The sequence below is a fragment of the Schistocerca gregaria genome, chromosome 5, assembly GCF_023897955.1.
Source record: "Schistocerca gregaria isolate iqSchGreg1 chromosome 5, iqSchGreg1.2, whole genome shotgun sequence".
NCBI classification, from domain to species: domain Eukaryota; kingdom Metazoa; phylum Arthropoda; class Insecta; order Orthoptera; family Acrididae; genus Schistocerca; species Schistocerca gregaria.
Genome location: NC_064924.1, coordinates 499,029,835 through 499,043,587, shown reverse-complemented (window position 1 = coordinate 499,043,587; position 13,753 = coordinate 499,029,835).

Here is a 13,753-nt window from a genome sequence, read left to right as displayed (position 1 = left end):
TTTTGTGCTTGATATCTAAAACCAACCTCAACTCCAGTGGTAGTTCCTTCTGTACTTTTCTTAGACCCTCTAAATGCTATACTGGTGACAACAAATTTATACCTATTTGACCTTTTACAGCTTGCTGCATGGTCTCCTGTATTTCTGTTACTTTCCTTTATGCTTCCCAAACACTATCTTCTGTGGACTGCAACCATTTTGTCATTACTGCTTCCCTATCTAAGACTTCTATTTCAGTCTGCAGTTCCCTGATATTATGATTAACTGTCTCTTCTGTAGCTCTGCCATACCACATTACTTCTCCATTCAGTTGTTGTAGTAGTCACATTTATTCAATACATCCATCTCTAAACTTGCAATCTGTGTAGTGTGCCAATCATTCACTGCTTTGTTCACTTTTGCCCATTGCTTAAGCTCTTCTAAAATGTCTTTCATCCTTCAAATGTTTTCCTCATCTGCTGTACAAAATGTTGTTTTCATAAGCCAACCTCCAGCGTCGATCCAACCCCTCTTCCTTTGGATATGTGAACAACCCTCAATACTTGGTCCATTTCACTCCTTAGTTTCTCATATACCCCATATACTCTTTCATGTACCCTGGCACTTCCTTTGAGTATCCCATGCCTGTCCATTCCCTGATGGAATTTGTTGAATGCTTTGTCCAGTCTTCTCATCTCATTGCACATCTCCCATGCATTGAAAACTGCCCGTATCACCCAGTGATGACGGGTGATCATTATGTCTTCCTGCTTGGTGAACAATGCTCCCCCTTCTAGGAGCTGGTTCCATAATGCATCCACCTCAATAAAGATCTGTAGTCCCCATATGAACTGTATCATCCTGCATTCTCTGCATCTTACCTACAAGCAGAAATACCTCTTACTTTTCTCCTTCTTAAATTCATTGCTACTCCACAGCTGCTTGTATTAATTACACTAAAACTGTACCTAACTTAAAAAAATAAATGATGATATCCTAGGCCCTTAATCCATACAGGTTCCTCATTACCATTTAATTCACAAATTCTTGTTTATCTTCCAATACCTTCCTCCCCACTCTTGCTTTCCAGTCCATACCTCCTATCTCTGGAATAACTTCCGGACTTCCTTGAAAAGGTTTCAGCTGCGCCACATGCATCATTGTCATTCTCATTGGCAACTGAATCTTGACATTTGGTAATGTAGACTCTACCACTTGATATGGCCCCTGATACTTTGCAAAAAACTTCTTTGTTTGTCCCTTCGGCGTATATGAAGTTGACAGATCACCCACTCACAAACCTGATACTGTGGCATTCTTGCTGTATGGTCCACTACTTCAACCTGTTTCTCCAGAGCTAATGTTTGTTCCTCATTACTCTATTCCAAATTTGCCTATTCACTCTGGCAAGTTCAAATGGTGATGGCATTTTATGATCATGTACTGCTTCGTATAGAGATAATCCTGTATTTGTATGCTGTTTTGAGTAGTAGATGGAGATGACATACTTCAAGTAGACATCCCAGTTGGCGTGTTGTGAATCAGTGAAGTAGCCAAGTATCTTCCTGACTGATCTATGCACCCTTGCAGTTCTTGATTTGCTTGTGGATGCAGAGGGCTCATCCTTAACCTCTTCACATGCAGTAACTTTCACAGTTCCTTGAGTAGATCTGAGATGAAGTTCATTCTCTGGCCTGTTACTACAGTTTAAGGTATTACATACTTGTGTATCCAATTATTCACAAGTGCTTGTGTTGTTGTTGCTGCCTACTGGTTTCACATTGCAACCATATCTATGTATCATTCTTCCTTTGGAATATCCATGTTAGTGATTAACAACCCCTTTGTCAATGATCAATGATTGTGAGTACGTACTTATTCCCTGCAGGTGTTCTATTGAATGGACCTAAAACGCCAACCCCAGAAATTCAAATGATGCTATAGCTTCAGGATAACCTCTGTAGAATTTACTTGTCTTGATGCATAAGCTATGAGTTGTTCCACGCCTTTTATCTCTCATGAGAACACGCAATCAAGTGCATGGTTTAATTTGTCACATGATAAAACAAATTCTCTATTAAAATTCTTTTAGCTCCTTAAAAGCATGCTGGCTCTTTCTGACCACATCAATTTAGTACCCTTTTATAACAGCTGTGTCAATGGTCTGGCAATGTCCACAAATCTTTTTACGAATTGCCACAACTCCTAAGAACGATTGCAACTCCTTTACAGATACTGGTACAGGAAATTTATATATGGCTCTAATTATTCTTGGGTCTGTCTTAACCCCGTCTTTGCTTATGATATGACCTAGGTATGCTACCTCTTCTGTCGCAAAATTATACTTTTCTCTGTACTCGTTGTTAACTTTGCTGCTTTTTATCTTAGGAATACTTCCCTTAATCACAAAATATGCTGTTCCACATCTCTCCCATGGACAATTATGTCATCAATATACACTAAGCACTGCCATGGTTTTTAAACCTCGAAATATTCTGTCCAACAGTCTCTGAAACATTGCAGGTGCCTTTTTTTCAATGTGAATGGCATTCTTCTGAGTTCATAGGGTCCCCAGAATGCTGAAAACGCTTTTTTTGTGTCGATCCTGCAGTGCAACCTCTATCTGTTGACGACCACTCTTCAAATCCATAATTGAAAAATATTTGCATTGCCCTTTTGGAAAAAAAATCTTAAATTCCAAAAGTAATTTTTCCTTCCTTCTAGATGCTTCACTTTTCCTGGTAGTGCAATTTCAGTGGTGCCCACCAAGATAAAGAATGACACCTCTTGTATCCCATTCTTCTTTTGGGATATCTATATTAATGATTAACAAGCCCTTTGTCAATCCTTTGCCCTCTGTGATAAAATTATCTACAGAAACAGATGCCTTCTTTTCACACTTTAATTCTTGTACACATGCAATACCTCTTTTAACTTAGCAACCTGCCAGATCTAATATTTCATTCTCTTCTAACTGTTCCACTGAACACAAAACTTCTACTGGCAAGCTAGACACAACATTGATCCAAATTGATTTCCCAGTACTCTTAGATGCACAATCGCACAAATCATGCCTTAATGTGATCGTTCATGGTGTATTTGGTTTGTCTTGTATGACACTCTGCTTGTGACATCACTACACTGGTAATGGCTTCACCTAACTGAAACATTTTTCCATTAAATTTCTCCAAATGTTGCCAAAAACTGATTATGGCACAAAGCTGATATAAGAAGTCTAATCCCAGAATCATGTTGTAGCCCTCACTCATGCGTTACACAATTTCTACACATTGTTTGCATTGAACAGTTCCAGGCAAAACCTATGTCCATTGATCCTAATGATGTGACATCTTCATCCTCCTCTCCATGCAATCTGTACTATGGTTGGTCCCATTGCTTACATTTCACCAGATCACTACCGGCAACCAATGCATGCACCTCTGTGTCCAACAATATCCTGCAACACTCTTTTTTCTTTCTACTATTACTCTTACTACACAGTTCACCTCTGCATACAATTTCATAGCATCCAATCTTACTACAAATGGCTATAGGTGGACCTGGGGTTCCTGTCGGCATTTAACACCTAATTCTTCCCTGGTTGTCTGCTGCTAAAACTATTACTTCCTCGTACTTTATTCACAGCACTCTGAGGCTGGCGACACTGCCTCCTTACGTGCCCTGTGCATCCATACCTCATACATTTAATACTAGCAGCAATCACTGTCCATTTATCCTGCATTCCAATTGACAAACTGATCTCCTCACATTCTATAGCTATCTGCAATGCTGTGCACAAATCTGTTGGACACCCAGTCCATATGCATCTTGACATTTCCACATGCAACCTTCTTAAAAAGCATTGAGTGACTTCTGCTAATCTTTTTACAAAATAATTTCATTGACTGCCACATACTGTCCTAATTCATAGGTACATCTGTTAATTTTCCTTATCCTGTCCGCAAATTGTTCCATGGTTTACATATTTCTCTTAGTTGTTAACCCTGATAGTTCCCTATAGTAGCTGACATTATTTTGTTTTATGGTCTAGGGGTAGTGTCTTTGATTAGTAATCAAAATATCCTCAGTCCCAGGTTTGAAACCTGCCACTGCTTAAATCTGGATTAATAATCGGCATTGGCGGCTGAAGACTTCCAGCATAAGAAGTCACCCCCACTCTGCCAAACACCTTGTTTAGGAGGGCAGAGGAGCAGAATGAGGTTCAGGGCACTCTCTTGTCATTGGGGTAGGAAACGGTCCCTAAAGGTGGAAGAATCAGCAATGATCAATGGCATGAGGATACAGAAGGAAATGGAAACAACTGCATTAAAGACACACAACATATATCCACAGGACATGTGGCCTGTAACTGAAAAAGTGTCATAATGATCTCTCCATTGGCAAAAGATTCTGGTGTAATCTCACATTCAGATCTCTGGGAGGGGACTGCCAAAGGGGAGGTGACAATGAGAAATAGATTGAATAACTGATTAAATGATAATGTTCTACCAGTCAGGGCTTGGAATGTCAGAAGCTTGAACGTGATAGGGAAGCTAGAAAATCTGAAAAGGAAAATGCAGAGGGGTCAGTGAAGTGAATTAGAAAGAAGACAAGGATTTCTGGTCAGATGAGAATGGGGTAATATCAACAGCAGCAGAAAATAAAATAACATGCTTAGGGTTCATTATGAATAGGAAGGTAGGGCAGAGAGTGTGTTACTGTGAACAATTCAGTGACAGGGTTGTTCTTATCAGAATTGAAAACAAACCAAAACTGACAATGATAATTCAGCTGTAAATGCTGATGTTGCAAGCTGAAGATGAAGAGATAGAGAAATTATATGAGGATATTGAAAGGGTAACACAATACATAAAGGGAGACGAGGATCTAATAGTGTTGGGGAACTGGAATGCAGTTGTAGAGAAGGAGTAGAGGAAAAGATTACAGGAGAATATGAGCTTGGGACAAGGAATGAGAGATGAGAAAGAGTAATTGAATTCTGTAACAAATTTCAGCAAGTATTAGCGAATAATCTGTTCAAGAACCACAAGCGGTGGAGTTATACTAGGAAAGGGTCAGGTGAAATGGGAAGATTTCAGTTAGATTACATCATGGTCAGGCAGAGATTCCGAAATCAAATACTGGATTGTAAGGTGTACTGAGGAGCAGATACAGACACAGATGTAGTGGCGATGAAGAGTAGGCTGAGTTTAAGAGATCAGTGAGGAAGAATCACTACACAAAGAAGTGGGATAGAGAAGTACTAAGGAATGATGCTCTCTAAGGGTATAGATACAGCAATAACGAGTAGTTAAGTATCCAATACATTTGAAGAGGAATGATCATCTCTAAAAATGGCAATCACAGAAGTTGGAAAGAAAACCATAGATACAAAGAAACTAACTGCAAAGAAACCATGGGCAACAGAAGAAATACTTCAGTTGATCGATGAAAAAATGTTCAGGAAACAGAACAGAAATACAAGTCGCTGTGGAATGAAATACATAGGAAGTGTAGGGAAATTAAGACGAAATGACTGCATGAAAAATGTGAAGAAATCGAAAAAATAAGAGATTGTCGGGAGGACTGACTTAGCATATAGGAAAGTCAAAATAACCTTCGGTGAAACTAAAAGAACTGCAATAGGAATTTCACTGTTAAATGCAGAGGAGAGAGCGGATAGGTGGAAAGAGTACATTGAAGGACTCTATGAGGGGGTAGATTTGTCTTATGTGGTAGAGGAAGAAACAGGAGTCAATTTAGGAGAGTTAATGGATCCAGTATTAGAGTTAGAGTTTAATAAACCTGTGGAGGTCCTAAGATCACATAAGGCAAGAGGGATGGATAACATTCCATAATTCCATTAGAATTTCTAAAATCATTAGGGGAAGGGCAACAAAACATCCATTCACATTTGTGTGTAGAATGTATGAGTCTGGCGACATATCTCACTTTTGGAAAAAATATCATCCACACAATTCCGAAGATTACAGGAGCCGACAAGTGCAAGAATTATCGCACAATCAGCATAACAGCTCATGCATCAAAGTTGCTGACAAGAATAATACACAGTCGAATTGGAAAGAAAATTGAAGATGTGTTAGATGATGATCAGTTTGGCTTTTGGAAAGGTAAAGGCATCAGAGAGGCAAATCTGACATTGCTGTTGACAATGGAAGTAAGGCTAAAGAAAACTCAAGACTCTTTTATAGGATTTTTCAACCAGGGAAAGGCATTGGACAATGTAAAGTGGTGGAAGACGTTCGAAATTCTGAGGAAAATAGGGTTAAGCTATAGGGAGAGACAAATAATAGACAATATGTGCAGGAGCCCAGGGGAATAAGAAGAGTGGATGACCAAGAACGAAGTGCTTGAATTAAAAAGGGTGTAAGACAGGAATATAGTCTTTTGCAACTACTGTTCAGTCTGTACATCAAAGAAGCAATGATGGAAATAAAAGAAATGTTCATGTTGAAGGTGAAAGTATATCTATGACATGATTCGCTTATAACATTGTTATCCATAGTGAAAGTGAAGAAGAATTACATGATTTGCTGAATGGAATGAGCAGTCTAATGAGTACAGAATATGGACTGAGAATGAATCAAAGAAAGATTAAAGTAATGAGAGGTAGCCGAAATGAAAACAATGACAAACTTAACATCAGGTGTGAAGGTCATGAAGTAGATCAAGTTAAGGAATACTACTACCTAGGCAGCAAAACAACTAATGATGGATGGAGCCAGGAGGATATCAAAAGCAGAATAGCACTTGCAAGAAGGGCATTCCAGACTAAGAGGTCGACTAATGTCAAACATAGTCACATAGTCCTTAATTTGAGGAAGAAATTTATGAAAATGTACGTTTGAGGCAGCATTGTATGGTGGTGAAACATGGGCTGTGGGAAAACTGGAACAGAAGAGAATTAAAGCATTTGAGATGTGGTGCTACAGACAAATGATGGAAATTAGGTGGATAGATGAGATGAGGAACGAGGAGTTCCTACACAAATCGGAGAGGAAAGCAATATATGGAAAACATTGACAAGGAGAATGGACAGGGTGATAGGACATCTGTTATTACATCAGGGGATGACTTCATGGTACAATACTAGAGGGATCTGTAGGGGATAAAAACTGTAGAGGAAGACAGAGATTAGAATAAATCCAGCAAATACTTTGGGATGTAGGTTGCAAATGCTATTCTGAGGTGAAGAGGTTGGCACAGAATAGAAATTCGTGGTGGGCCGCATTAAACCAGTCAGAAGACTGATGACTCGAAAAAAATCTCTGAATCAACCCTTCTTTAAATTCTCTGAATGTTGTGGCTTCCTTAAGAGCTTCTGTGTAGCCTACAACCGTTCCAGCTTCCCCTGTTAGTCTCAGTTTTGTAACACTCAATATTTTTTTATCAGACCAACTTTCCATCTCAGCCAGTTTTCCCAGATCTCTTACAAAGCCGTGCACATCATCAGTTGCCTTACCAGAAAAATGAGCAATTAAACTTGTCACTGACTAATCTATACCCCATTGTGACAATCGCAATTCTATCAACTCTCATAGTTCTGTACTGTCCGCTGTTCATTGTGCTATCTTTTTTTTTTTTTTTTTAACAATATGTTACTTTCGAGTGGACATAGAAACGTACTGTAAACTGTTAACTGTTGTAACCTCAGTTATTTGAAAAGAAGGTAGTGTCACGAGAGCATCTACATCTACATCCATACTCTGCAGGCCACCCGACGGTGTGTGGCGGAGGGTACCCTAAGTACCTCTATCGGTTCTCCCTTCTATTGCAGTTTCGTGTTATTCGTGGAAAGAAGAATTGTCGGTATGCCTCTGTGTGGGCTCTAATCTCTGATTTTATCCTCATGGTCTGTTCGCGAGATATATGTAGGAGGGAGCAATATAGTGCTTGACTCCTCGGTGAAGGTATGCTCTCGAAACTTCAACAAAAGCCCGTGCCGAGCTACTGAGCGTCTCTCCTGCAGAGTCTTCCACTGGAGTTTATCTATCATCTCCGTAACGCTTTCGCGATTACTAAATGATCCTGTAACGAAGCGCGCTGCTCTCCGTTGGATCTTCTCTCTCTCTTCTATCAACCCTATCTGGTGCGGATCCCACACTGCTGAGCAGTATTCAAGCAGTGGGCGAACAAGCGTACTGTAACCTACTTCCTTTGTTGTCGGATTGCATTTCCTTAGGATTCTTCCAATGAATCTCAGTCTGGCAAGTGCTTTACCGACGATCAACTTTATATGATCATTCCATTTTAAAACACTCCTAATGCGTACTCCCAGATAATTTATGGAATTAACTGCTTCCAGTTGCTGACCTGCTATATTGTAGTTAAATGATAAGGGATCTTTCTTTCTATGTAATTACACTCGTCTACATTGAGATTCAATTGCTCTTCCCTGCACCATGCGTCAATTCGCTGCAGATCCTCCTGCATTTCAGTACAATTTTCCATTGTTACAACCTCTCGATACACCACAGCATCATCCGCAAAAAGCCTCAGTGAACTTCCGATGTCATCCACAAGGTCATTTATGTATATTGTGAATAGCAACGGTCCTACGACACTCCCCTGCGGCACACCTGAAATCACTCTTACTTCGGAAGACTTCTCTCCATTGAGAATGACATGCTGCGTTCTGGTATCTAGGAACTCTTCAATCCAGTCACACAATTGGTCCGATAGTCCATATGCTCTTACTTTGTCCATTAAACGACTGTGGGGAACTGTATCGAACGCCTTGCGGTAGTCAAGAAACACGGCGTCTACCTGGGAACCCGTGTCTATGGCCCTCTGAGTCTCGTGGACGAATAGCGCAAGCTCGGTTTCACACGATCGTCTTTTTCGAAACCCGTGCTGATTCCTACAAAGTAGATTTCTAGTCTCCAGAAAAGTCATTATACTCGAACATAATACGTGTTCCAAAATTCTACAACTGATCGACGTTAGAGATACAGGTCTATAGTTCTGCAAATCTGTTCGACGTTCCTTCTTGAAAACGGGGATGACCTGTGCCCTTTTCCAATCCTTTGGAACGCTACGCTCTTCTAGAGACCTACGGTACACCTCTGCAAGAAGAGGGGCAAGTTCCTTCCCGTACTTTGTGTAAAATCGAACTGGTATCCCATCAGGTCCAACGGCCTTTCCTCTTTTGAGCGATTTTAATTGTTTCTCTATCCCTCAGTCGTCTATTTCGATTCTACCATTATGTCATCTGTGCGACAATCTAGAGAAGGAACTACAGTGCAGTCTGCCTCTGTGAAACAATTTGGAAAAAGACATTTAGTATTTCGGCCTTTAGTCTGCCATCCTCTGTTTCAGTACCATTTTGGTCCCAGAGTGTCTGGACATTTTGTTTTGATCCACCTACCGCTTTGACATAAGACCAAAATTTCTTAGGATTTTCTGCCAAGTCAGTACATAGAACTTTACTTTCGAATTCATTGAACGCCTCTCGCATAGCCCTCCTCACACTAAATTTCGCTTCGCGTAATTTTTGTTTGTCTGCAAGGCTTTGGCTATGTTTATGTTTGCTGTGAAGTTCCCTTTGCTTCCGCAGCAGTTTTCTAACTCGGTTGTTGTACCAAGGTGGCTCTTTTCGATCTCTCACGATCTTGCTTGGCACATACTAATCTAACGCATATTGTACGATAGTTTTGAACTTTGTCCACTGATCCTCAACACTATCTGTACTTGAGACAAAACTTTTGTGTTGAGCCGTCAGGTACTCTGTAATCTGCTTTTTGTCACTTTTGCTAAACAGAAAAATCTTCCTACCTTTTTTAATATTTCTATTTACGGCTGAAATCATCGATGCAGTAACCGCTTTATGATCGCTGATTCCCTGTTCTGCGTTAACTGTTTCAAATAGTTCGGGTCTGTTTGTCACCAGAAGGTCTAATATGTTATCGCCACGAGTCGGTTCTCTGTTTAACTGCTCAAGGTAGTTTTCAAATAAAGCACTTAAAAAAATTTCACTAGATTCTTTGTCCCTGCCACCCGTTATGAACGTTTGAGTCTCCCAGTCTATATCCGGCAAATTAAAATCTCCACCCAGAACTATAACAAGGTGAAAATCTCCTCGAAATTTCAGTCCCCACGTGAGACTCACCGTAACGTTAATTTTTTAATGACTGACAGGAGGTACAAGGATATTGACTTTACAGTTGTTATTTCGAAACAAGCTTTGAGCCGCATCATGGTAGAAACCTGTGTAGCTGTTTCTGAAAAAGGAATATTTAAAGGTAAGTAATGCGTTACGTTTAAATTTATTACTTCTTTACTGTTAATTCTATTCGCAAACACATTTTGCAGTCTTATCCACATATGTCGCTGCGCGTACCTTCATAAATATGCCATCGTACGACTCATAGTCCAAGAGGTATGACGCCATAAACTCTGAGACGAGGCCCGCGAGAAAGACAGGCCGCGGCGCGTACGTCGCTCAGCTCAGAAGACAAAATGCGTTTCTTAACCTGTTAACTCGCAGCTGGGCGCGTACATACTAACGAGAACTGCATCTTCTACTGGAATCTGCTATTATGAATTCTTATCGATTAATAGTCCTACAGCAAAAGTTAATTTAATATCAATACTCGATGTAAATGGAATAACGGGTTGTTAACAACATTTAGACTCTTCTGCTTAACAGTTCTCATTTCATGCAAGAAATGTTGCCTTACGCAACTGATAATCATTTTAGCACGATTTTAATTCTATTGTACCCTAGTACAGCCATAACAAATTATAAGTAGGCCAATGGACTGCCGATTATTGTAGAACTAATAACAGTAAGACTCCATAATAGCGGATTGTTGTTTGTAATTTGGCTCCTTGGTTCTTTTGTTTGTATATGTCGAGTAGACTATCTCTGCGCTTGATGTTCACTCTGAGTGTGCTACATTTAATGTGTTGTTATCAGAATATAAGTATTATGAACAATCTGTTACTTATCTTTTTCAGTGTCTAGCCGTGCTCTGCTAACAGGTTACGGGTCCAGAACGGTGAATCTGTGCAGTGAACTATGTTTGTGGTGTGGGTAGAAAGATATATAACTGAAGAAGTGCGTTAGATTGTGCGCCTGCATTGTGTGTGATACTTGTTTTGATTTGTGTTTTGTCAACTTCGTTAGCATTTGAGCTCTCATTTTTCAGAAGAAATGAGTGACGTATTCTAGTGCTTTGAGTTCGAGTGTCTGAATATGGCTTCAGATGTAAGTTTGACAAAAACCACTAGCCTATTGGTGGACAAACTGAGAGACAAGGATGATTATAATATGTGGGAGTTCGGAATGAAACTTATTCTACTACGCGAGAAATTATGGAATTTTACCATAGGTGCAAGTACTGCTACAAATGCACAGAAGGATATAGATGTGTGGACACACATTCTTTTGCATGTGCATTAATCTCTGTATGCACACGTGGAAAAAACAACAAAAGCAAAGGAAGTTTGGGATACTTTGGAAAACTTGCTTGCTGGTAAGAATAAAACCAGATGGATGAATTTCTGGGATGTCCTGATGGATACTACATTATCCAAATGCGAAGGAAATATTCAAAATTACGTTACTCACATTTTGGATGTAGCCAACAAACTGCAGAGCATGGGCAGACCAGTTGATAATGGGTTAATTGCACTGATTGTGCTTAGAGGTTTACAAAAAGTTAGTTTACGATTCTGGATGGGTATAAAGTTCAGTACAACGGACGAAAATTTCACATCAGAAAATATCAAAGCAAAGTTTTGGGATGGTAGTGTGGACCAATACCTCAAATTGAACAAAGATGGCAGTGATGGTGCTTTATTTACAAAGAATTATACGTTATCACAACAGGGTTTCTCAACAGACAAGAAAGTGAAATGTTTCAGTTGCTGGAAGTATGGTCACTTCAAGTCCGAATGTCCTCAGAAGCAAGGATTGTCAAAGAAAGAATCAAAGGGAACAGAAAAGTCATTGTTTTGAGCACTTGGTATGTCAGATTTAAACCAGAATGAGTGGATCATTGATTCCAGAGCATCGTCACACATGACATCAAGAAAGGAATGGCTTAAAGATTTTGAAACAGAAAATAGCAAACAAAAATTGTGAAGTGTGCTGATAATGTTGAATTAGTGAGCGAAGGGAACGGTGATGTTATTGTCAATTCACCAGATACATCCTCAATAACTAAAGTTATTCTTGTCTCTGGCATAGTGATTAATTTACTGTCAGTTTCTGCTTTAGTCAAGAAAGGCATAAATATTGTTTTTGACAAAAATGGATGTAAGATGCTCCAAAGTGGTGAGATACTTTGTTCTGTATCAGAGTCAAATGCCAGTTATAAACTAAAAAAAAATGTTGAACCTGTGTTGTCAGATGACCATGCTCTCGCTGTTAAAAATTTTGTTAATATGGAAGACTTATGGCACCGTAGACTTGGTCATGTTAGAGTTGACACTGGACTTGAGCTTTGTTTACACAGTCGTGGCATAAAGTTGGAGTGTTGTGACTCTGAAACTCTTGACAAGTGCAAATCGTGTGTACTAGGTAAAATGTTGAAATTCCCCTTTCTCAAGACTGATTCCGGTAGAAGATGCGATTCTCATTTGTACGTACACCCCTAGTTAAGAGGTAACAGGTATAGAAACGTAGTTTGCTAAGTTGAGCGAGTGAGAGAGAGAGAGAGAGAGAGAGAGCGAGCAGACCTACCTTCGTGACGTAAGCGTCGCGGCCTGCTTCGCTCGCACTGAGACCCGTGAAAATATAACGCATCGTGCATGAAGTTTTAATGCAGTTATTCGTTGCTACTGAGGTACTCCTGCTGTCGAGTTAGCTTAAGGAAATCGCTGACATCTGGCAGCGCTTTTGTCAGCTTTCTACTACGGAGCACAAGTGACTGTAAGCGAAAACAAAAGCCATCCACAGACTTATGAAGAAGTGTTGCCGTAGGGACGTTTACGAAGCCGAGTTGTAGCCAAAAAGTAGCTGCGCCTAACGTACCAAACCTGTCCGAGCTATTGTACTACACACACAGTTTATTTTTCGTTTTCGTCTGTAATATTAAATTGCTACAATCAATACCTGGGCAATGCCGAGTTTGTTAGCTAGTTAATTAAATAAACGGAGATTAAACATAAATATTATCATTTTAACGCCTCAAGATTATAAGCAAAAATTTTAAATAAATATTAACGAGTTGAAAAATTAATAAAATATGTAGAAAATATTTTGTGGATAGATTAGGGTGTGCATAATGTTAGGCATCTCTCCAGAAATTCTCAAAGCAGGTCTACTTAGAAACAGCTGGCAATCTTGAGAAATTTCTATATTTATTATATTACTATTTGAACTAGTAATAGGTAGATCTGGATGACTGGGCTGTAGGTAACCTATTGTGGTAGTGGGGACACCTGCCTGGTAATTACAAAAAAACTCTGTTGTTTTAAACTTTGTCCTTAGAATTAGCACAGTTAATGACTTTAAGGTGTTTTGGTAATGCTTCCAGTTCAGCTTCAGAAATAACATCAGTAATGAGCCTTTGCGCAAAATACATGTAGATTCCCTTTACGATCACGTAATTTATGTGCTATGTATGTCCTGTAAGCACTAATTTCGTCGTAGCTAGTCTAAGTACTTCTGTAGCTGGGTCATTACTTTTAAAATAATTTCTCTTTCTCTTGACCAAAGACTGGACATTGGACGGTGGTGTGCCACTGCTTGATACAGTTTTTCTTGCAGTTTCTGCACTTCCCTCTCTTGGTGTTAGATAAGTGG